We start from the raw sequence: 24120 nt of genomic DNA, 5'->3' as shown, positions 1-24120 counted from the left end.
TAACATAGCCTAGTCATCAACAAACGCATCACAAGAAGGCTCTTTGACTTTTGATGTGACAAACAACTTGCTGTGTCTGAGACTGGGAAGAAGATTCCCCCCCATAGGCTTGTGTTCCCTGGCCAATTCCACTCCTGCTCTGCTACCTTAACAGCCAGTTGTGTTTATGGGTAGAGCTTAGCATCTCAGCTAGTGCTTCGGTCAAACTAACTGGTGATCAGGTATCTCGCCTAACCTTGGAGTGGCAGGTTGGAATGCAGCACTAGCTGTAGGTGCTATTTCCCGTCTGTAGCAGAGAACCAGGCTCTGACCGTATATTCCTTAAACAGGAGTTGCAGTGAAGCAAGCTGGGTTCATGTGGGATGTTGTACCGGGTCTGGCTGAGCCAGAATTGGTTTTCCCCTGTAGCAGCCCTCATGGTGCTGTGTTTTATGTTGGGAGCTGGCAGGGTGTGGATAGCACCCTGGTGTTGTGGCTACTGCTGAGTAGTGCTTACACAGCACCAAGGCTCTTTCTGACATTTCCCCCCCCCCCACAGTGGGACGGGGTGGACAAGATCTTGGGAGGGGACACAACCAGGACAGCTGACCCAAACTGACCAAAGGGATATTCCATACCATATGACGTCTGCTCAGTATAAAGCTGGGAGAAAGGAGGAAGGGGGGGGGAGGTCACCCTTGGTCCTCCGAGGCAACCACTACGCGTATTGGAGCCCTGCTTCCTGAGAAGGCCCAACATCACCTGTTAATGGGAAGTAGAGAATAAATCTGTTTTCTTTTTTTTGCTTCCACGTGTGGACCTTTGCTTCGCTTTGCTTATATTAAAACTGCTGTTGTTTTACCCACAAGGGTTGTTTTGTTTTCCTATCTTATTTTCTTTCCCTTCTTTGCCCTATTGAGAAAAAAAGGGGAAAGGGGGGGAAGTGATAGAGCGACTTGGTGGGTACCTGGCATTTAGCCAAGGTCAAACCACCACAGATGTATAGATTGAGGTACTTCTCTTTTATAAGGATGTGTCCTTCAGGTGAAAATGGAAGGCATGCCTGGGGGAATGGGTGTTGCCAATGTCCTTACTGTGGCTGTTCAAAGAAATTGGCAGTACAGCTGGTCTACCATCTCGCTTGCTGAAATCCTCTCTTCGCTTTGCCTTTCCACCAGGAAGGGCTCTGCAGTTCATGACAGAACACAGTCATCTCTAGTGCAGCAAATCTGTTGTAAGAGTCCCAAGAAAAGACAGCTATTTGTAGTGGGCATCAGACCTATTGAAACTCACTTTTTGGCCAGGGGCTTGCCTCTGGTGGTAGAGTGGCAGCGAGAGCCTGGGATGAACATGTCAATATGAAATACTCATCTGAAAAACCTGCTACAGGAAATCTTCTGTTTGAGAGGTGTGTCACCTGAAGATAGACCTGTTGCAGGATAGGTTGAAATCTGTCAGCTCCTCTGTTTTTTGTTTTAAATGATTCACAGGAAACACCTAGATTCTTCAGAACAACTTGGGTGTTGGGGTTTTTTTAACTAAAACTAGGCTGCCCCGCATAAAGTGCAGGACAGCACAGGGAGTTGGGAAAGGAGATGTGTATTGTACTTGAGGCTTCTGAAGGGGCCTGAACACTGAAGTTGGAAGGAACTGAAGTGTTTGGGCCACCAAATGTTAACAGTTGGCACTAATATGCTTCTGACCTCTGGCAACATGGCTGAGAAAATAGTCCTGGTTGCCCCTTGTAAGTCTATCTCTGTTGCCTTGGTTGATCTGTGTACCTGTGCCCAGTCTCTTCCACCGTCTCCAGCGGTGTACTAGTGCGTTGGTTGGTGCTGACTAGAGAGGAGGACTTGAGTCAGAAATACTGCTTTTTACGGAATGATACATGTGCTGCAGCCCCTCCAAGCATTGTTCCAGACAAGCCTTGCTGAGTTTGAGATATGTGATAAGATTTTTATTTCTTTTTTTCTGAGGTACTTGGAGGCAAGCAACCATATTTGCTAAAGCAAGCTGGTGTTTTATAGTCCTCGTGCACTGTGCATTTAATTGCTGCATAACTGATTCCTGCTCTCTCAAGCGTACATTGATTTTTCTTTTTTTATGCCAACTGTTTAACAGGCTCCCAGTACATATGGGAATTTTGCACTGTCTTTCTACTTAAAGTAGTACTTGGAGCTGTTGAGAGATATTATTCAGCTTAGACAATACAGTACTGTGTCTTAACAAGGGCATATGCATATCCTAATTTCTGTGAAGGTATAGCTGGGCACTGTCTAGCTGCTCAGAGAAGTTCAAGGCAACGCTTTCTTCCCTTTCCGCACCTCATACTGGGTGCTCAATTTGCCCACAAGTGGTGAATTTTATAGGATGGATACAGTAAAGAGTGCAGAGGGGGCTTTTTGTCTTCCAAGCCATGAAGATCAATACTAAATGTAAAATCAGTAAATTCTATATAGAATTTTTTTTTTTTTGTATAGGACTCACGATTATCTTAGCCTTCCTTGTCTTTGAGTTCTCCTCTGTCTCTTTTTTGGCTATGGAGCCAAAGGTGGTGCATGTGATGATGGTAGAATTTGCTGTAAGTGTAGAAGGTAGCCTGTTTTTCAACTTGAAGAAAATTTTTGGAGGTAGGTGAGGTTAAGGAGAAACCTATAAGGTATTTCAAGCAGGCTTTTTGAAACTGGCTTAACTCAATAGTTGTACTGGAATGAGCACATAAATTCAGTAGAGTTATTTGAGACTTGCACTGTGGGGGTGATTGCTGCTACATCCTCTGTACCTGATGTTTGAAAGACTACTGCAGAGATCCTCTCCCCTTTTTGGGGAAGGAAAGGAAAATAAGAATATTACAAACAGAGCATGTGGAATCCCTTGGCAAGTGTAACACTGCCTGCTACCCAGAATTGGATGCTGAGAAAGGTATTGGACCTACACTGCCTGTGAGAACAGAGACTGACAGCTCTGGAGCCTGAAGCTCTATTAGCCTCTCAGAAAAAAAAACAACAGGGTGTTTTTCAGGGTGTAAGAAAGGTGATTAGTGTAGGAAGTGTTAACACAAGCTTTGTATATAGTGTCATGAATGTTGTGTAATTGTTGCCTGAGTTTCTCTATGTGCTTCCTGCCTATCAAAGCCTCTAGCATCTGCAGGAAACGGAGCAGTAAGCTTACATGAGCTTGTTTTGATCACATGTGAATTTTTATGCACCAGTATGTGTGCAGTTTTTGAGGGTAAATCAGTTTCTTTACTATGTATCTGTCTGTAATCAAGTTGTAATCTACAGTGTGCTAGGTGGTGCTCTCAGATGAAGCCACAAATCACAGTTAAAGGCCAGTAACATGTGATAGAGGAAGGTAGGGGGGAAAAAAAAAGGACACATAAAAATGTAACTCATCAAAACTGAACTAGCCTGTTTCTTTTATGTGAAGCTGCTCTTAGGAAGGTGATGATCTGAGTACATTTGGGAAGACAAACCTTGCAACAATCTACCAGTCTCCTGGTGTCCAGGAACTAGTTCTTAGAAGAGATGATGTCACTTAGCTTCCTGGTGGGAAAGAATAATTTTGGTTGTGAAAAGTCACAGTAATAAAGGTCAGACCTCTGGAGTTAATATAGACCTAACCTTCTTGGAGCAGGCACTCAGGTTATGTGGGTCTGGATGTCTTACATAACGGTTTGGGCTATATGTAGTAGGTGAGTGTCCCCCAAGAGAAATGCTGAGCTTGGTTCCCCACTAGTGAAATCACTGCTACTAGCTAGAGAACAATGGGAGGCTCAGAAGAGGATTGGAAAGGCTTCTCTGTTCAAATCCACATGTTTAGGTGATATTCGGCTGGCTGCTGGCGTCTGGGCTTTGAGGCCCTTTATTATTATCTTTGTCTTTGGAGAATCTAGATTCAGAAAGAAGTGGTAAGAGTCAGTAGGTGTCCTCTCAAGAAAAATTGTTGTTTAACACAGGGAGAGAAGGAAGATTTCTTGCCTTGAGTTCTGTTCTTGTATAAAGTAGAAACATCTTTGCTGGCCCAGATGTGACAACCTCTTTCCCTCCCTTCCTATCCTCCTTCACCCTCCAATGACAGCATGTATTCCAAGACATACATGTCTTAGAATAGATAAAGCATTTCAAACACTGCTGCAGTCTCTCATGCTGTCAGTGGTACACCCTGGGGGTATGGGTGTTATTGACCATAGGTTTTTGCCGTTAGGCTGTGTTTGGCAAAAGTTTTAAGTAAATTCAAGCCAGTTTACTTTGGTATTAAAAGCTTAAACTCCATTCTTTTTCCTTGGTATTTTTGTGGAGAAGACATTGCTGGGGTGAGACTTGCACTTGGATAACGTGCCCTGTGTTTTATAGGTTACCCTCTGTAATACAGGATGAGCTTCTCTGGTGTGTTCTGGAACAAGAAGAGCTAAAATAGCTAAAGTACAGAAGCAAAAACTCATCGAGTAAAAATGATATGTGGATTTATTTCCACAATTGATAGTTTCCTGTGTAATAGGGCATAATGCATGGCTGCCGCATGCTTTGTACTGTGGTGTGCGACTTCATTATGTTGTGGTTTTCCCAACGTGTGGCTGTAAGGTTGTCACGCTTTCAGCTGCTGGTGTAGGGTTGTGCCAGCCACGCCTGACACATGGGCATGTGGTGACCTTGTATGTGTGTGGGACATGGGCGGCTGCGAGGAGGACAAGAGTTTATGTACTGCATGGGGTGGGGTGGCAGACATTGGCATAATTCTATCAGGACACAGGAGTCTTTATTCATTCAGTCATTTGGTCTCAAGTAGGTGCCAAACTTAGGAATACGGGGCTGCTACCTGGCCTGGAAAGAAAAACAAAGTTCTAATGCGGAAATGTTGTTCTCTGGTGGAAAATCTTAAGGTAGAAAGAAGCGGAGAGGGGTCTCTGCTGCCATTGCTGAGCCAGGGATGGCCTCTGGAGTGCCTTGCTCCTGGTGGCATTGCAGGCTGTGGAGGTGAACATTTTGCTGTAGTGGGCATTAAACCACTCAATTTATCTAGGCTGTGAACATAACAGTGATAGCTATACCACAGAGGAAGATCTGTATGAATCTCTGTTGAACAAAAACCCAAGATACTTTGTCCTGTGTTTTTTGGCTTGAGATACCAAATGCCTAAGCTTGAGGGTGTACTTGTCTTTGTTCTGGGGGTAGGTGAATTTGGGGATCTCTTCCTGCAGTAGCACTGAGCTAGACCTTATTTACTTTTGCATCAAATGGAAGCACTTCCTCTCCAGGCTTCATTGGGCAAGAGAGCTGAAATACTTGGTGTTCAGAAAAAAAAATAAATCCTGTTGCTCTGGGGTTTCTGAATGCCTAAGGAGTAGTGACTATTTAAAGAGACTTGGTCAACTGGGAAATCCTACCTTTGAAAAATTTCTCTACATCTGTTCATGTAAGATTATGGAAAAGTTTGGAGGGTGAAATGTAACTTTCTCCTTTCAGATCATAGTATGCTCATCAACATTGCATGTCCAAAGAAGGGCAACGAAGCTGGTGAAGGGTCTGGAGCACATGTCATACAAGGAGTGGCTGAGGGAACTGGGGGTGTTTAGTCTGAAGAAGAGGAGGCTGAGGGGAGACCTCATCGCCCTCTACAACTACCTGAAAGGAGGTTGCAGAGAACTGGGGATGAGTCTCTTTAACCAAGTAACAAGCGATAGGACAAGAGGTAATGGCCTCAAGTTGTGCCAGGGAAGGTTTAGACTAGATATTAAGAAGCATTTCTTCACAGAACGGGTTTTTGGGCGTTGGAATGGGCTGCCCAGGGAGGTGGTGGAGTCCCCATCCTGGAGGTGTTTAAGAGTAGGGTCGACATAGCGCTGAGGGATATGGTGTAGTTGGGAACTGTTAATGTTGGGTTGATGTTTGGACTGGATGATCTTCAAGGTCTTTTTCAACCTAGACAATTCTGTGACATAGGTATGGTCATTTTGATCTCCCACAGAATAAATCTGGCCCTTCCAGGTTTGAAGGCTTGGTTATACTTCTTCTCTGCTGCATGAGGTAATGAGCAACAGAACTATCATGAGTCTAAAGTTCAGACGGCGGCAGAGCAGCTTGGGGGCATTTCTAATACCTGAAGCTCCTTTTAATTTATGGAGAAAAAAAAAATCCTTTAATTGCTGGATAGATGACAAATATGAGGATCAAAGTGAGACTTCTGAGGCAAAGCTTAACTGCTTATAAGCCAGAAGTAATCATGGGTCTCTTCGCTAATGAAGTTTAGTGTTGGAACTACAGAGCTGAGAAGGCAGACTTGGGAAAATACAGTGCAAAAGACTTATTTTCTTTGTCTGCCCCGTGAAATATCAGCCTTTCCCCCTTGGCCTCCTTACCCTTGGCAGAGGACATGTGCCATGTGCAGAGTCATTTTGGCCACTGCCACTTCCTGCAGTTCTGTGTGCTTGTGTTGGGGTCACCCACACAACTGCTGGCTGGTCTGCTCTGACCTTTTCTTCTCAGGCTTCCACTGCTTTGTGCCCCAGAGTGCAAAGGGGACAGCATGTCCAGCTCTGGATTCAGGTGATCCTAAAATGGATAGGCTGTTCCAAGTTCCACACAGGAAAAAAATGGAATTTGTTTGTCTCCACAAAATCTGCCTTTTCTGAAAACAGTAACAAGGTTGCTTTGGTTTTGTCATTATTAGCCACAAGCAGAGTTAATGATACTAGACAAAAAAAGAGTCTAGAAATGTTTGTTATGGAAGTCCATATTTAATCTCTCCCAGTGGCCTTTGGCTTGCTTAAAGCTGTGCTACAACCTTTCTGATTTCTAAGACTATTGATTGCCCCCTGTGTCTGAAAATGCATTTAATTCTGTGATGCTTTCACTGGCAATAGGTTTCATTCTTGCATGGAAGAAATGTAGACTATAGATCTTGCTAGAAATTGATTGGGAGTAACTTCTGGGGGCATGGAAAATCTTAAATAAGAATAACATAAGCTGTGTGCAGAAGCCTGAGTTACAGAAGGCTTTAGTCAGAAGCCTGCATCCAGCTTTCAGCTTCCATAGGAGGTTGCTACTCCACACGAGTGCACTGTTTCTGCTGCTCTCTGGTGTGAAATGTATCCTTTTATAGCAGGATTATCAGTAAATGAAATATGTAAGGAGGGCAAAACATGGAAGATGAGACTTTGTTCTGCAAAGTTATTATCAAAAGCTGGCTTTTGTAAGCACAAGGATGAAGTTCATGGTCCTAAGATGAGACTTCTAGCCACCTCTCTCAGTAAATACTTATCCTGGCAATAGCTAGAATTCAGATATTACATCTCTTTTTCCCTCCGGCACTTTCTGGCTGTGAGGCTGTTAACCAGACAGTTGCTGTCTGTGTCTCTTCTGTGCTGCATTGGTGTTCCCTTACTGCTTGTGAGGAGTCTGGCGTGTGAATACGAAGTGAGATGTGTGGGTCAGGGCAATAGCATACCTGGACTCAGGTTGGCGCTTTTTAAAGAAATGGAGGGGGGAGACCGAGACATGTTGTGACCTGGATGGATCTAGGAAGTAATGCTGGCACTAGTTAATCTGGCATGTCATTTTTTCTATTTTATTTACTCATGGCACTTAATTGTCAGAGTAGGCTTCTATACTGCATTCTCTTTGTGGCTTAGGCTGCTCAGCACTGCTGCAAAATCCCTCTAATCCTTTTTGCTATCTGCCTCTTGCAACGAAAACTCAATTGACGAAATGAACACTTGAATTTCAGAGAGCAAGTGTGGATTCGGGTTTGGGAAGAATGAACAGCTATCAAATATGGCAAGACCTTGTTGGGACTAAGGGACTCTTACAATAGGTAAATTAACTTGTGTGCTGTATCTTCACAGCCGTTGAGGGTTTTTGCTAGTACCAGGGGTCTTATCTCCCTGCACAAGACTTCCACAACTAAATGATACCCACCAGCAGGCGCTCAAATAGAAAAAGACCTTACTGATCTGTTTTTTAAGAGATAATGAGCATGCATTAAGATTGTCCCCATTGCCTTAGAACTTTGCTGTGTGGCAGACCCGATACGTGGGGTAGCGCTGCTGAAGTAGAAGCATTCTCAGCTAGTGTGCCCGTGTTCTGCAGGATATTAGAAAGCATTGCTGCCATGTCTCTGGCCTCACATTTGTTGAAAAAAGATGTGTTCATGGGTTCTCTAATCTGAATCAACTGTGTTGGTTGCAATTCTGGGCAGTACTTTCAGGAATTGAAGATGGCTTCACAATAGTGGCTGAGGTGTAGTGTGCTAACCATGCTTACTGCTGCCAAATGTCTCGCAGGTCCGGAGTGTTACTGTAATCTGCTAGTGACAAAACTGGTCTTCCAGTGTTGCAGCTCTGGCTGGGCTGTGGATAAACCAGGCTTGTGTTAGGGCTAAGCAAAACTCCTACAGGAGTGTTCCATTCCTCATCATCCTGGCATCCTGTCATGAAAAGTGCTGAGAGCTTGACTGCCTGGGTCAGAATACTGGCAGCACCGGTTCTTCAGAAAGCCAAATCTGGACTGAGGATGATGGGGCTGGAACAGGGGAAAGGGAACAGGCATTTTCCCTCTTATCTTGGAAGGAGTCACCTATTACTTTTGCTTTTAAATATGAATGAACTCATTCTCCGTACCTCAGATACTGACCATATGGTATTCCTGGTAAAAGTAACAGATGTTCCTCTCTTGCTGTGTCTTGCTTTGTTACGCAAATTCTCTTTGTTTTCTTTCTATCCTGTCTGCAATGGGCTGTAGTAGTGTTCAGCTCCAGTGTATCTGGTTATTGCCCTGAATTTCTAAATGTGCATTTACAAAGAAGGCTGGAGCTGCATGAAATGTTGCTTGGGTTGTGAATCTGATGCGTGTGTGTACATAGGTGGTAACTGAACCCTGCATTCTAGGTCAGTATGCTCAGCTGAATAGTTTCTCCTTCTGTTTTGCTGTTACTTGTGGCCTCCGCACTTTGTTCTTCAACATAAACCAGAATGTTCCACCCCACCTTCTTTGTGGTACTTTGGCTTGGTTTTGCTAGTGAATGCAATTTCTGCAAATCTGCATCACTTTGCACCCCAGAGCAGCATTGGTTTAGTGAGAGAATGGGGACGTGTTTGCACTTAAGTGGTTGTTTTCTATATTCTCCCTGCCAGTGTAGTTGTCATCTTGTGTACTCATGAGCTGCTGTTCCAGTTTAGTAAGGGAGAGTAGGCATGTGGTGTGGACTGTAGCAGACAAGTGTCTATGAGTGCCAAAAAGACCATGCCATCCCACAGTCTGGGTGCGGGAATTGGAGGATTGCACCCACAAACAGTTGTTGTGTCTTTGTTTGCGTGGGGTATGAAGCACTTGACACAGCCTTAAGAGAAACTTGGGTCCTTGCTGGTGAGACTCAGCTCTTCATAAATCTCATTTCATGTATTCTTGGGAATCCTCATGTGGAAGAGGGCACATTGCTTTGCCACTGGAGATCTGCCACCCTAAGGCTGTGTCAGGGGCTGGCTGAGCCTGTGCTGCCACGCTGACCTGTGTGTACTCTATCGCACATGCAGCTGGAGCAGGCCGGGTTATGAACTGAGCCCTTCTGTGGGCTTCTTGTCTGGGCATAGATAAAGACAGTTCCTTCCCCTTTCCCTGTAAATCTAGGTGTGTCAAAATGGCTTTCTTTCCACGGTCCAGGGACCCTGCCTGCTAGTCTTTTGTGTAAAGATAAGCATGTGTCTGTATTGACTTATTTACTAAGAAGGGTGACAAGCAAAGAAGAATGTGGTGGTAGATTTTTTTTTTTTAAGACTTCTGGAATGGGAAGGAGGATTTGCTGTTAATATCAAGGAAGTTGCCATGGTTTAACAAGAAAAACTTTCCATAGTTCAGTGAGGTATACGGTGATGGGGTTGATTAAGGTGAAACAAATATTAGTTTTGTCTTTACTTTTTGAGAGAATGCAGTTACCAATTTTCTGCATGTATAAATGACCGTGGAGCAGTTCAAAGTGTGTGTGTGGGTGTTTGTGGTCGCTGGTTAATGCGATACTGGGAAGAGGCACTAGCACAGGTCTTGTGACCAGTCTGTTGATGTGTAGTCTCTTACTCTACTGGAAGGCTTATGGCAGTGGCATGGGTCGATTTCCCTTTGGGGAAGGCATGAGTCTTGAGAGGAGGGATTGTGTCCTTCTGGTGAAGAAAGCAGAGGTGGAGGTGTTTATCTCAGGGCCTGATGTCCTTAGACCATGCACTAAAGAAAGCTGTGGTACAGCTGTGCCCAGAAACCCCTAGTCCTTTCTGGAAAACTTGTGTCTCGGGCTCTTGGGCTGGCTGTTTTCTGTTTGGGCTGTAAGTCATCTGTGACGGTGTGCTTGCACAGTTCTGCTTAGCACATCAGGGCTTGTAGTTGATACAGCCAGTGAGACAAGGTGGTCTTGCAAGCAGCTTTAACTTCAAAATACTGTAACTTGTAGGTGGGTCCAAGCTTAGTGTGGTCCCTTGGCAGAGCAAGTCAGTGGGGCACGCTGTTTTAAGCATCTGATCCTGTGTAGAAGCCTAAAACCTAGAGGACTGTTTGTGTGAGGGAGGAAGAGTGCCTTTGAGGATGTTGGGATTAATGGTGGAGTTATTCAGTTATGGTAGATTGCTCTAAAATTTTAATGCTGCTCTTAGTAGAATACAAAACCACAGAAGTGAAACCCACCGATAGCTGTGTTTGGGAGCAGGCTCAGGTTCCCTGAGAATCCCACTGGGGCCAGTTACAAGGATGCAAGGAGGCAGCGATTTCATCTTTGTCCTTAATCAGAAGACAAACAGCTGCAGTGGGGGTGGTAAAATGCAAGGAAAGGCCAGATAAATGCTAAGACATCAAGAACATTAAGAAGAAACAAAAAAAAAAACCCAACTTAAACTCTGATGGACAAGATCAGTGTTCAAGATGACTGCAGATGCTATGTGGTGAACCTGTGTTGTCTGTCCCACTGCTCTCAGTGGCTTACTCCTCACTGCCATTGCAGCACCCCCTTGTCTGTGCTGCAGGTGTGCTTTGGGTTAGTATCAAGCTTTGAAAGGTATGTTCAGCAACAGCTCTTGATCTCAGCCAAGGAGGGGGGTGTACTCCTGTGCATAGGTTCTGCGTCTTAAGGGGGCATGACTAAACTGGGAAACAGTTTAAAAAAAAAAAGGGCAAAAAACCCCCAACCAAACAAAAAAATCCAACCAAACAAAAAAAACCAAACCACCCCTACTCCCCCCCCCACCTCTCAACCAAAATCCCTTCTAGAAAACACACATGCTTTCTGAAAGTACATCTGGCATGGGAGAGGAGCCAGTTTGCTCCTTTTTCCCTGGAGCAGGAGATTCCTGTGTTCCCAGTTGTGGTTGTTTAGGGAAGCCTGATGCAGGTATCTGTAGGGTGGGTGATAACCCCTTGCACGAAGGAACGTAGCCTCCATTACCAGTATGCAGCTCATCTCTGCACTGAGCTCCGAAGAGCAAGAGTACAGCTCGGCGCTTGTTGGGAGGGTGGTGTGCCCACTCAAGTCTCACTGGATTGCTAATGCTGCAGCCACACAGGACCTTTGCAAAATGCACAAAGTAACTGCCCTCAAAACCTTGCAAACTCATTCCTATATGCCCAGGGGCGATTTTTTCAGTCATGGGAAGTCCTGGAGACATTGTTAATGAGTTCAGCTGAGGAAATAGCACAAGGAACTGTGGGAGAGGGAAGGCTCACAGTTGCGTGCGAAGCATGAACTGGAGTGTGTGCAGAGAGGGTAAGGAGGGGTGGTAGTAATCTTAAGAAGGAATGAAAGAGAAATGAAAGTAGAGGTGAGGGTGTGTTAAGACTTGAAGACAAGGGAAAAGATCTGGAAACTGGAGAGGGAGAGCTATTGGCAAGGAAAGTCTTAGTCTTTACTCCTTTCATAAATCTGGTTTTATAAATTAATAAGTATCAAGTTCATGTCAGTGACTGTAGCTACAAAAATAAAAAGGGAGTTAAATACTTACCGATAAGAATTTGAGGGAAGCCTGTTTCCAAGCAGTCTTGCTCTTTGATTCTTGCTTCTGAGCCAAATTATTGGCATGTTCTGGGACAGAAATAGCTCGTGCATCTGAGTGACCTTTTAATTTCCTTTTCAATCTTCTAAATCCACTGTAATAAACAAAGAAAACATTAAGAACAGGCGTGGTGCAGATTTTATTGCATGTTTGCAGTAGACCAAATAGCTCTGGATTTCTCTGGGTGTTATATAGCAAGAACCTGCTGTGAGAATAAGATCACAGGGAACCAGTCGTGGCTCAGAGTAAAGAGGTGGTTTCTCCCCGTGTGATGGTGGCTCATGATATCTTTGTAGCAGTGGTCTTTTTTGTTCTGTGTTTATACAGCACCTAGCACAGTGTGGTCTGATTCCTAGGCTCCAATTTCTGCCTCATTTTGCCCTGCAAATGCTAATGAGGCAAGAAGTGCTTGTGAAGGGCTTTTTTTTGCCTAGTCACATACCTGTCTGAAGCAAAAATTTATCCTTTGGCATGTATCCCAGGCTTTGTCTGCATCTCTTCCCTTGCAGTGGCTTCTGTAGTGAATCACAACAACTAGCTCTTATGTATGAAAAAGTATGTTAAAAAGCATGTGCTAGTGAGAAGGGGGTAAGAAGATGTTTCAGCCAAGAGGTTTTCATTGGGTGAGGGGATGAGGGAGGTGCATGCAGCGGAGGAAGAAGCAGCATGAGATCAGTGGGCTTTTATTGCACAGCATGAAAAAATCCCACAACTAAAATCTGATCTAACCTTTTCGCCCTGTGTGTCTTACAAGAAATGTTTTCCATGTATGGGCACAGGAGAGCCTGCTGTAAGGAAGCATGTGGCTGTCATTTATTTTGGAAAATGTGTCTCAGCATTCCAACATAAGAAAACAGACCAGATAGACCTGTGGTATCCGCAGCCTTTATTGCCCATGTTTGTTATTTAAAGATTAGTCTTCTCCAACTTGATTCTAGTGAAATAACAGGCTTACCTAAAGTCTGCTGGCTACTTGTAGGTGAGAAGAATAAGCCTAGTATTGCTAGGGATAGACCTGACATTTCTCAAGTCAACATAATTGTATTACCCAGCTGATGGTAAACTGAAATCCTTCCAGAAGACTTCTAGAGCTCTGGTTTGACTGTTGGTAAATGATTTATTATGCAAGTCACCTATACAAAGCAGCCTGAAGTTCAGGTGTGGCTTTAAAAAGAAGTGTTGATTATGTTAAACACTTCTCTGAAGTTCTCCAAGACTGGTTTGTTCCCCTGATACCCTCTTTCTGCTCATACTTTTTTCATGGCATATAATAGTGGAGGAAAAAAATTTCTGTCTAGGAAATGGGGATTTAAGCATTTCTTGTGTAAAGAAGCAACTGCCTCTTGAACTGAAGGTGTTTGTAGGCCTTGGCTTAATCTTCTTAATATCTAAAAAATAATTCCAACCCTTGACATTGGCTAATTCCATAAACCAGACACTCCCAATATTGATGATATTAAGGCAGTAACATGCATGTCCCCTGTTCCAGTCTTCCCCTCAGCTTTTCTTTAGGCTTCTGCAAAGTCTGAGAGTCTCATTGTACATTGTGCATCTTTCTTTTGTTGCAGTGTCTTTCATATTAATAGCATAGGTCTTAATTCACCGGTCGGTCTCAAACCTTTTTGCATTTTGTGTGTGGGCGTGAGTGAACACTTGTAGAAGTGAACTGGGATCGCTCTGCATATCATCATGTGTTGATGATTGGTTTGTAGGTGAGCTCTGTAGCCTGCTCTCAGCAATGTGCAGTGGGTATTACTGTGCTCTGAAGTGACATGGTCCTCACAAAGCTGGTTCTTTCCTTTCTGCATTTCTTCACTCTCATCAGATCAGGAGTCCTTCCTGCAGTTAGGAAGTCTGATGGTCAAGCTTATTTTCCCCAAAAAGCAAGCAGGCAAGCAAAAATTTTGGGTTGGGCATCTTGCAACTGCTGAGATTGCAGAGCATCACCTGCTCTGCTTTTCTCTGTGCAGTGGAAATACCTGCAGTGTTTGCAAGGAATAGTTTAGTGCTTCTTTGATGCTGGTGTTGAGTTGTACCTGCGAATTCTCCAGAGGCCTCCCTCCTGAGAGCCTTTACCTCTTGAAGAGTAACTTTTTATGTCATGTGATGCAGAGTTCTGAGATTAAAACTTGCTGTTGGTCTAGTGACAAAACCCAACAGCTTTTTTTGGTCAGAAATAAAGATTTCTGAATGGGAATGCTTCGAAGAACTGAAACTCCTGCCCTGTTACACCTGTTTCATAGCAAACATAGCCTAAATATAATTAGCTTATTCACATATGGTCTGTTAGCAAGGAACTTTTGAAGACTATCCATGCCTTTGATGTAAATAAAGCATGGCTGTATTTGGCAGAGAAGATGAAACATAACCTTGGTCTCTCAGAAGTAAGTTGTTGGGCTCTGTCCTTGCCAGCAGGTGGTCCTACCTTTCAGAAGGGCGGGTAGTAATGTCTCACTGGGATTTCTTTCCATTTGCAGGGGTGGCGTGAAGCAGCCTTTGCAGTGATTCCCAGCAGCTATACTCGAGCGCTTCTGGGGAGTGTGATTTGGAGGTGGTGGGGAGGCTAGAGAGGGAGGTTGAGGCTGTGGGACTGTTGCTAGAGGCGAGGGAAGGGGATGTGGCTGTTGGAGAAGGGCTTCTGATAGCTATTGTGCTCTGTAGTATACTGTAAGGAGGGTGGTTTCCTCAAAATGTGCCTTATAGCATCCTGTGGAGCCATAATGGAGCTATTTATTTTCCACAATGAGGCCTTCTCTTTGTCTTCCCCCCACTTCCCTCTGCATGTCAAACAGTGACTTTGCTTCATGAGGAGAGTGGGTCCTGAAGTGCAAAGGGAGACAAAGAAGGTAACGGTTGGCTCTGGAGAACAAACTGCTTACATCTGTTAAATGTCATGTTCAAGCTCACCCAGAACAGCAGTTTTAGGTGAGCTAGAATGTGTATAAAAGGAGGTGGAGGGTAGCCTTTCACAAAATGAAGCTTGTAAGTGGTCTTTTAGAAGATGCTTATGGAAGCCCAGACAGTTGCAAATGACAGAGACCACCAACTCCTCTAGATACTGCTGCTGTACATGGCATTCACATTTCTCTGAACTTCTTAAGTGGAGCTACAGATGACATCTGTTCTTTTTCAGCAGTTGTTTCTCTGTGCATTGAGTGAAGAGAATTGAGGTTAGCTTAAAAAAAGTCTTTGTGAGTTCCTATGCAGGGACCCTTTGTGGAAACTCTGCATATTTTTTTTCTTGTGGATAAGAATGAGAAACTCAGTTATCCTGTGCATATGAGACAGTTGCCAATCTGTTGATGTATAGACCTTTCTGCAAGATACAGGTTTTCTCACTTGTAAAACATGCCTTAATTTAAGTGGTTGCTCCGTTTCTTTTAAACTGTTGCTCCAGTGCTGTTACTTTACTCTCACTTCCTATTCTATTCAAGAGATGCCAGAAAATTGTTGAGCAAGTTTCTGATACTGATGTCAGGCTATTTGCTTCCCTCTACACACATGTAACATTTGTAGGAACTAACACTTAACCTCTCTCTGTATCATTTTTATTTAAAATGTTTGACCTTAGAGGAAGAGGAAATTGTTAACGCTGAAAGAGGGAGCAAATTAATTTAGCCTCTTGTTTTGCAACAAAGTCTTAGCCTGCAAAGGCAAAAGGAGAACAGCTTTGGTAGGATGACTGCTGACTCTTAAAAGACTAAATTGCATGTCAGATTGACAAAATGGGGAAAACAAATTTAGTCTTAAGAGTATAGTAATAAAGGGATTGGGTGAATTCCCTTTGAGAAACTCACTTGAAAATAGATTAAATGAACATGAAAATCCTCTGCTGTTGAAAGTCATTTTAATCTTCATCTCGCAGTTTGGTGGGTTTTGCATATTAATTTTGCTATCCTGTAAGCTCTTGTAGTTGATCTCTTTATGCTGCTGCTTGGAGCACTATGTTACAGGTAAAAACATGAAAAGGATGACTTTTAAACTCGCTTGCTTTATCCTAATTCTAATAACCTTTATTTAATCAATTCACTCTGAGGGAACCTTGTCTCCAGAGACAGGAAATTGTTTGAGGATTACTGGCTGTGGCAGGGCCTTCATATTTATTTGCAAAATGTCTGAAAAAAAATAAAAATCAGTCTTCCTTTAAAGGCAGTTGAAGCTGGAGGTTCTGTGCTTTTCCTGAAAGGCTGAGTAGAGGTCACTGGGAATTCTGTGCTAGAATGTTTTTTCTTGACAGGTAGTTTGATGGCTTGAGTGTACTTGTGCAGGATGCTTGGAGATGCATCAAAACCCCAAGCAAAGCAGAGTGGCCTGTTTTCCAAGTGGATGAACAGATGCCAGAGTTGTTTCCTACTGTCCAGATATTGAAGAGCTAAATGTGCCTGTTCTAAAGTGCCTTTTTAGGGGGAATGGGGAAGGATCTTCCACTTGTCAGCTCTGTGTGTGCAAGAGGAATGTGAGGAAGAGGTGTGTGGGGCAGCGTGTGGTATCCTTTATGCTCATGTGCCCAGACTGTTGATGTTTGAATATAAGGATGTTGAAGTAACAAAACTCAGAAATCCAATGAAGACTCTATACTCATCCTCTTCTTGCTTGTTTCATGGATGCTTGTGTGGTAGCTGGTCCATTCAGAGGGTGGAGGACTATGACTAGAGCCGTGAGGGAGGCAGCACCTGGGAGAGGCACAGCAGACAGTATGTATTGCTTTCAGGGAGGCAGCTGCCCAGGTCACTGGCAGGATGCTTCACCTCTAGCTTCTGCTCCCAGAGGTAAAGAAGCGTTGCCTGTGGCTTTATCTGGCATTTGTCTTTGCCCATGTGAGTATCAGGAGGGAATCTGATCTTTTTAAGAGGGTTTTTGAGTTTTGAGGCAGACTGGACAAAGCCTAGCTGTGCTTTTGCGGTCCTGGGTGGTCTAGTGAAAAAAACAAGGTGCGAGGCAGAAGGTTAAATAACCACCTTGTATGCTGTAACTTTTGGGTGTTACCTCCTTCAGACCTAGCATTGGCACGTGTGTGATTCTTGCCTGTGTGCAGCAGCACTTTGTAGCCTTTCTCACTGTTGCACGAAACTAAGATTTACTGCCAGAGCAAATTGCTGACTCTTGCTCTCCTGCTTTATACAACTTTTTCCCCTCTTTCAGCTTCGATTTCATTTGACTTTAACTAGGCAAGCCTGTGTTGCCTTTGGCTATCATAGAGCACTCTCACCCAGCTCTCTGGCTTTTAATCTGCATGGAAACCAGGATGCTCGAAGCCCTGATTTAGGGGGAGGGTTAAAATCTATATCATCTTTATGCATAGTAAATTATTTCTGCCACACTTTAATGTGGGTTGAAAATGGAGATGGTTTAAGGAGAAAGAAGCTTGTGTAATTACTTGGCCCAGCGTGTTGCACAGGCTGCTTGCTTTGAGTGGTTCCACACACGACAGGCTTCGGCACTTCGGTGGGAGTTTCTTACCTCTCCTCAACTGCTGCTTCCACTGGCCCCCAGAGCTGAGCAGGGACCCCATTTCCCCAACCAGCTCCTGAAAGTTGCATTAGCATTGTGGAAGGGATGGTTAGCTGCAAAGTGGGTGTGGGAGCAGCAGCATGGGGCTGTTTAGTCATCAGGAGCAAGGAGTCATCCTTCAGCCAAGGTGGAGCACAAGCCTGTAAGTGCTTGGACGGTGGAGGACCAGACCTCAACCCCAGCCGGCTCTGCAGAGGGACAGTGCTGATGTACAAGTGGCAGATGAAAAGGCTGAGGAACCATTGCTGCTATATAAATAAGGTGCTGAGAGCTGCTGAATGAACAGTTACTACCAGGCAGCTCTCTTCAGCTACCTCAAGACTGTTTGCTTAACATTTTCTTTGAGCTTCTCTCTGGTAGCAGCTAGGCAGAGGCCTCTTCTTGGAGCTGAGAAATGGTGATCCCTGTGACACTTGCAGGGTGGGTGCTGTGGGATGGGTGCAGAAGGCTGTGGTTGTCCTCCTCCTCCTGCTGCAGGTCAGAGCGTCTCAGGTTCCACCTCTGGGCTGTCCTAGTTCCAGTAAACAGTGTCCATATGGATTTTTTTAAATATTTTTTTCACTAATAGCCATGCTTTGTAAAGTTAAATGTCACTGAGTCAAGTGAGGGAGAAGTTTAAGCTTCAAATCGACCTTCTGTTGAGATACACTGTACAGGTTTTATGATGGGTTTTATTCTGTGGATCTTACTACTTTCTAACATGCTTCTCTCCTACCCCTGTTTAATGGTGGAAATCTTTGGTGTGCAACCTTTGAATGGTGGTTTTGGGTCTCAGGAAGTCAGTTTGCCACCCTACTAGAAAGCAACCTGTCCTGGGGATTCTGCTTGGAGCATTTGGCCTGCTCATGGTGCATGTGTCTGTCCCTTCATGACACATAATTAGCAGTGATCCTTCTTGGAGTGCCTCTCTGGCTTGATGCTTCTAGCTTGTGCTGCTCAAACCAGAATATAATTACAACTGATCCCTTGTTAGAAAATAAAATTAAGCATAGCCTGTTGAGGGAAGCCAGTTAGAGAGAAAAGGCTGTGGGGGTCTTCTGCATAGTGGTGTGCTCTCTGTGAGCTGGTAATTGTGAGAGTAATTTAAAAGAAAGGAAGCTGTTAGGACTCTTATTTCCCACCCCCTCTTCTCTCAGCCCTTGAGTATTGACTTTTGAGATTAATCTATGGCACCTTGCCTAGAGTCTGAAAGCCCCTGGGTGAGTACTGGGGTGAACACTGGTGCGCCTGCTGCTGGTGATGCTGCCCAGCTGGAGAGCCTGCCTGGGCCACCTCCTGCAGCCACCCTTGACTGCAGCCTCACGGGAGTGGGTGTGTGTGCAGGTGGTGTGATAGTTGTCCTACAGTTTAAGTTACAAGGAGTTTGAATGGTGATGCAAAATTGGAATTTTCCTTTTTCAACTGTGTGCTGGCCAGAGTGATGTGGCTGGGTTCTGTAGAGTGAAATGTGCCCAATGCCACTGTGATCAGTCTCTGCCACAGTGAGGGTTTGTGGCAATACATGTGCACCTGTGATGTTAGCACAGTGCATCCTAAATAGGAAAAGCAATAGGAAACTTCTACCAACTTTGCTGCTACTAAGAAAGAAAAGGGAAATAGTGAGCTAATAGATACAAAACTGAGGCATAGTGCTGAGACCTTTTGAAGGCCTGGGGTTTTTTCCCCTCCCTTACTCAGATCTATTGAAGCTGTTCTCTGTTGTGTTAGAATCCCAAATGCAGTCTTAAAGTCAGAACCAGAATTTGAAACTGTGCTTTTTAACTTTCTCCATTTGGCTGATGATACTAGGTTGTTGGAAGGTGAAGTTTTCAGAGGACTTAAGGGGCAGTCTTATTTCTCAGAGGCTTTTTTTGTATATGTGTGTTTATCTTTTAAAAGACCTTTGTGCTGACAGACATCCAAACATCAAGGATTTGTTAGCCTGGAAGGTTCTGATATTACAACATGTCTATTGTGGAGAACTTTCTATATAAACTGTCATACAAATAATAAGCACTGCACAGCAGTTGTCATCATCCCTTGGAAGTGGGTGAGTGGATGTTTTCATATCTGGGAAACTTGATCATTCTAAACTTGAGTTGTGTCTCACAGCTGTACTTTTAGGAATAAATGTAAGAGTGCCTCCATCTTCTAGTATAGTTCCTTATTTAAATGTCAGACTGGTTCACTGAAGTTTATGTGTAGAGGACTTTGACAGGAAAAAGATTTCCCAAATGGATGTCCTCTTCAAATGGCTGTGCTGCCTGGTGATATTGCAGCTGCTTGTATAGCAGACTGATGCTTCTAGCCACATCAGTTGAAATGAAAGCACAACAAGTAGTAAGGATGGGGAGAAGCATGTTCTAGTAGTGAAGGATTATAAAATAAGCCTTTATTATACATGGGCCTTGTGGTGCGTTCCCTGAAACACGTTAACCCAGCTGCATAAATGAGAAAAGCATCCTGGATATACAAGTGATCTTACCAATCCAGTGCTGCTTTGAGAACCCTGTTCTTACTGAAAGTAACATTTTAAGCTTGTATGTGGTTTCAAGAGGTTTTGCTTTTGCACGGCTTTTCTTTATTCTCCTTCCCTGAAGCCATTTCAGTTTACTGTGAGTTTTCTTTTTTAGGACTTATTATTTTTGGAAAGCGTTCTGGAACATTTTGTGCATATGGTCCTCCGTAAATGTGCTGTTGTACTGATTAAAGCTGAAAGTATGAAACCTAGCCTTTCTGATGCAGTGCGGCAGGGGAAAAATGCTGAAACAATAGTTTCCAAAGGGAATACTTTTCCAAATAAAGGCATATTTAAAAAAAAATAAATGGGAAAAACTGTGTGAGATGTATTCTCCACTATCCCCCTAGTCTCTGCTTTTCCCATAGATTGCATAGATGCCAGTATGCTTAAAAAAAAAAAAACCAAACAAAACAATAAACCAAACCTTAAAGCAGATCTAGCACTTCTTTTTTTAGTAACTGGTTTCTTTTCCTTCACTGGTGATGTGACCCCATTGCTATAAGCATTTTTGTAATAGCACAGAAATCTGCCGTGCATTGGAGTTGGGTACAGTAACCTAACTCTCCCCCCTGCCCCTCCACGGCTCTGCTTTTCCTTCCTGATGGTGCCTGGAAGTTCACAGCCTGCCTGTAACTAGTTTCTCCTTACTTATTTAGAAGGACAATTGGCTTTTGATCTCTTATCTTCCTTTTCCCAAGTAAACCATAAAGTTTTCAGTGAAATTCTGTGACTTTCAAGGAAACTTCTTAGAATTTGGGGAGCTAATAATATCTAGGGCTTTCTCTCAGACTTACCAAGGCAAGGAAAATTGGACGGTCTTGGGGTTATTTTTAGTCATAAATTTCAAATCTTCTGTGACTGTTAGACCTGGCGTGGCAACCACAGTACTTGGAAATGGGGAAGGATCTTCACAAGACTGAAACTGTTTCTAACACTTTGTCTCTGACTCTGTTTCTAAAAGTATGAGAGTGATATTTGCAAGAATGAAAACAGGGTCCTAGAGCAAGCTCTGCTGTGGTGTCCTCTTTACTGTGTCGCAGGATGGGAAAGCAAGTCAATTGAGCAGGAAACATGGCCTAAAGGCTGTGATGTGAACCAACTTTACTACATGTTGATGTATCAGAGTACCTTGCTAACAGTTTGTCCTCTGCAGTTGGGTGTCTGATGCAATTGGGCCTGAAGTGGAGCACATTTTTTGGAGGCCTACTCTGATGTTGTCTTGGGAAGATGAAATTTACTGCTGCAGTGCACAGATTTGCTTAGAAGACTAGTGTGGCTGGTTGGTTGGTTCTGAAATATTTAATATACCATGCAACAGGATGACAGTTTAGACTGTAGGAGATGCAAATCCATGAACTGTGACTGGTGATGACGTAGCAATGGACTCTTAAAGTGTGCAGTGTAAATATGCTTGATCCGGTATTCCTTGAAGGATCCAGGAACCCCTCACTTGGCTGACTTTGCAGGTCTTAGGCCAAACCCTGTGGCACAGTTGTGGAATGAGGAAGGAAACCCAACAGTTCAGGTTCCGCTACAGGTTGCAATCAGGTCTTGGTTTGCAGGAGGATGTGCGCTGATTCCAGTGTCCAGAATAAGCAGCTCAGTCTGCCCTAGTGATTGCTCTCTGCACCAGCAGGGGATATGTGCAGTTCAGGCCTCTGCTTTATGCTGTACCTGTGCTATGCAGAAATCTGTCTTTTTGTAATTCAAAGATGAAGGTGTAAAATGAAGCTACCAAACACACATGTTTGAAATAATCTGGTTACACTGTGTGCCTGGCAGGGTGGAGTGTTACATGGGTTGTTTATTTTTTCTTATTTCCTCGCTTACTCTTCCACCTTTTCCAATTATCGTGGATAATTGAGAGTTGGCTGTGCTGAAAAGTCAGATGATTAAGCTTTTTCTAAACTGCCTGCAGGTAAATTTGAATGCTTTTTTTTCTTTGTGTCTAGTTTAACTGAAGAGTTTAATTGAACTGTGAAGTTATCCCAAAATGTTAAAAATACAATTCTGTTTCTAAAAGCTTTCAATTAAACTGCTTTAGCTACAGAAAGTCAGTAGAAGTAGGGATTTCTTTCCTCTGCTGGCACTTGGACTTGATTTTTTCTGTAATTTTTCTTACTAAGCAGCCAAGAGGATGACTTTTGTTTCAAAGCTTGACTGCTCATTGAAAGCACACAAAATAAGGATACAACAAAACCGGCAACTAGCGGTGAAGGTTAAATCCTCTGAACCACACTGCTCACATTTGTTTCCACCTGCAGCCGAGCCGTGGGGCAAGAGCAATCCTTATGCCTAACCTTTCAAAAGGTGTGCTGTGTGCACTACTGGTCACTCATCCTGCTGCCAAGACTTTGGCTGTGTGCATTCAAGCAATAGCAAACAATTTCTGAGTATTATTCTGTGAGGGGGAAACTATGTGGATAAAATAGAGATTTCTGATGTGCATGAGGATAACTAATTTTCTTTTGGCAAGTTTCATATATGGTATTTAAAAGCAAGCCAGTAGCATTCCAAACATACTGAACACTTCCATAAACAAACAGAAGAATCCAGATTGAAGACCTGTTTTCCAGTAACAGTGGCACAAGACATAGCTGTGCCAGGCATCTTGAGCAGCTGGAGAGCCTCAGACTGTCCCGTTCATCCCCCTGACATACTGTGTCCTTGGTGTACCACAACTACCCAAATCTGGTTCTCTTTCATGTCCTGAGCATATGATATTCCAAAGAATACTTTTCCATGGGGACCTAGGAATCCTGCTGTGACAAAATGGGGAAAAATGAGAAAATTAGTCATAATCCTGGGAAAATACACGCATGCTTATGAGGGGATCTTGGATCAAGGGATATGAGTTGGCGGCTTCTGAAGGTCTTGTAGATAAATGGCAGAGGTCCCCAAACAGCTTAGCTTAGAAAAAGCTCCTGCCATATGTGAGTGCGTCATCTTTGGAAACAGCTGATTGTGGTTTAAGAGCAAGCAGGAATTCTGGCCTGTGTGGTTTCAGTGGCAGCGGGTGCCTGCTTCAGGGAGTTCATGTGGAAGCGAACTACTGCTGGTTGTGTGAGCAGGGCTGGCCATGCAGCAGAGGGGGACTAATGCTGAAGCATCACTGGGAAGTTTGCTTGTCAACAAGGCTTCAAGAAAAGAAAGAGCCAAGGATGGCTGTAACCTGGGAGCAATGAGTACTTTTTCCCTTGTTTGTAGCCACACACCCTCCCAGGGAATGCTATTGACTTTGTGGCCATAAAGGACAGTTTGTTTTCTTACCTGTATTTAGTAGGTGTTTTTCAAAGTACACATTAAAAAGAAAGCAAGAAAACCCCTCTACTGACTGACATACTGTAGTTAACAGAAGAATCTCCTCTCCCCTCCTTACTGTATTTATGGGAACTGCTGGCTACACAAAATATTATCTTTGAAAACATCTGTTTAAACTTAATCCTCCCATAACCATTCAACCTAGGCTGTAGCATATGAAATGGGTCTGAAGTGTCCTCGTTCCCTATACTGCTGCTACTGTTGGCTTCTGCCTCATTGTTTCTGGGATCCATTAAAGAAACCGGCCTATTCCTTAATGCTGTGTGTAAATAGGGAATCACTTTGATTCATGTGAACCCATGAATTGTTAAGCTATCTCCCTGAGAGTATGTCTGACAAATGTGTATGCTCTACAATGCACTCCAGTTAACTTCTGGAGGTGGAGGCCTGAAGAGTTGTTATGAAAGCTGCTTCCCCCTGAGCTGTAGGTATAAGGAATGTGCTAAAACAACAGTCAACTTTGAGAGAATTGAATGTCTGTCTGAATAGCTTCCGAACCACCAGCTCCCCTCTGGGAAGAAAAGATACCTTCTTATCTAGCCAGAATCTCTTTCATCTTCTAATTTTGCCAAGGAAAAGTCAAGGCTGGGAACAAGTTTTGTAACTTGGTTGAAGCCTGAGGCGGGATCATAGCAGGCGGTACCTGTGCCCATTGTCTCCTTACAATTCCGAGGGGTTTATCGATGCTATCTTTCACTAAGTGGTTTTGCTGCCTTTGTGTCTCCTTCAAATCCCACACTGAACTAAATCATCTTAGTGGGATGTTACTGTAGGCATAGCAGCAGCA

At 43.8% G+C, this 24120-nt stretch overlaps 1 protein-coding gene across 4 annotated transcripts in view; it reads left to right on the top strand.

The window, feature by feature from the left end:
* SUSD6 (sushi domain containing 6) overlaps positions 1 to 24120 on the top strand; it is an 86599-nt gene that overhangs the window by 10979 nt on the left and 51500 nt on the right. For 2 of the 4 annotated variants that reach the window (XM_074824346.1, XM_074824347.1), the window contains exon 3: positions 7705 to 7791. The exons of the other annotated variants lie outside the window; for them this stretch is intronic. The gene's annotated coding sequence lies outside the window, so the exon portion shown is untranslated. The remainder of the gene's footprint in view (positions 1 to 7704; positions 7792 to 24120) is intronic. 4 annotated transcript variants of the gene reach the window in all.

The sequence above is a fragment of the Strix aluco genome, chromosome 4 (genome assembly GCF_031877795.1).
Source record: "Strix aluco isolate bStrAlu1 chromosome 4, bStrAlu1.hap1, whole genome shotgun sequence".
Taxonomy (NCBI): domain Eukaryota; kingdom Metazoa; phylum Chordata; class Aves; order Strigiformes; family Strigidae; genus Strix; species Strix aluco.
This window is presented reverse-complemented; position numbering and strand designations above follow the sequence as displayed.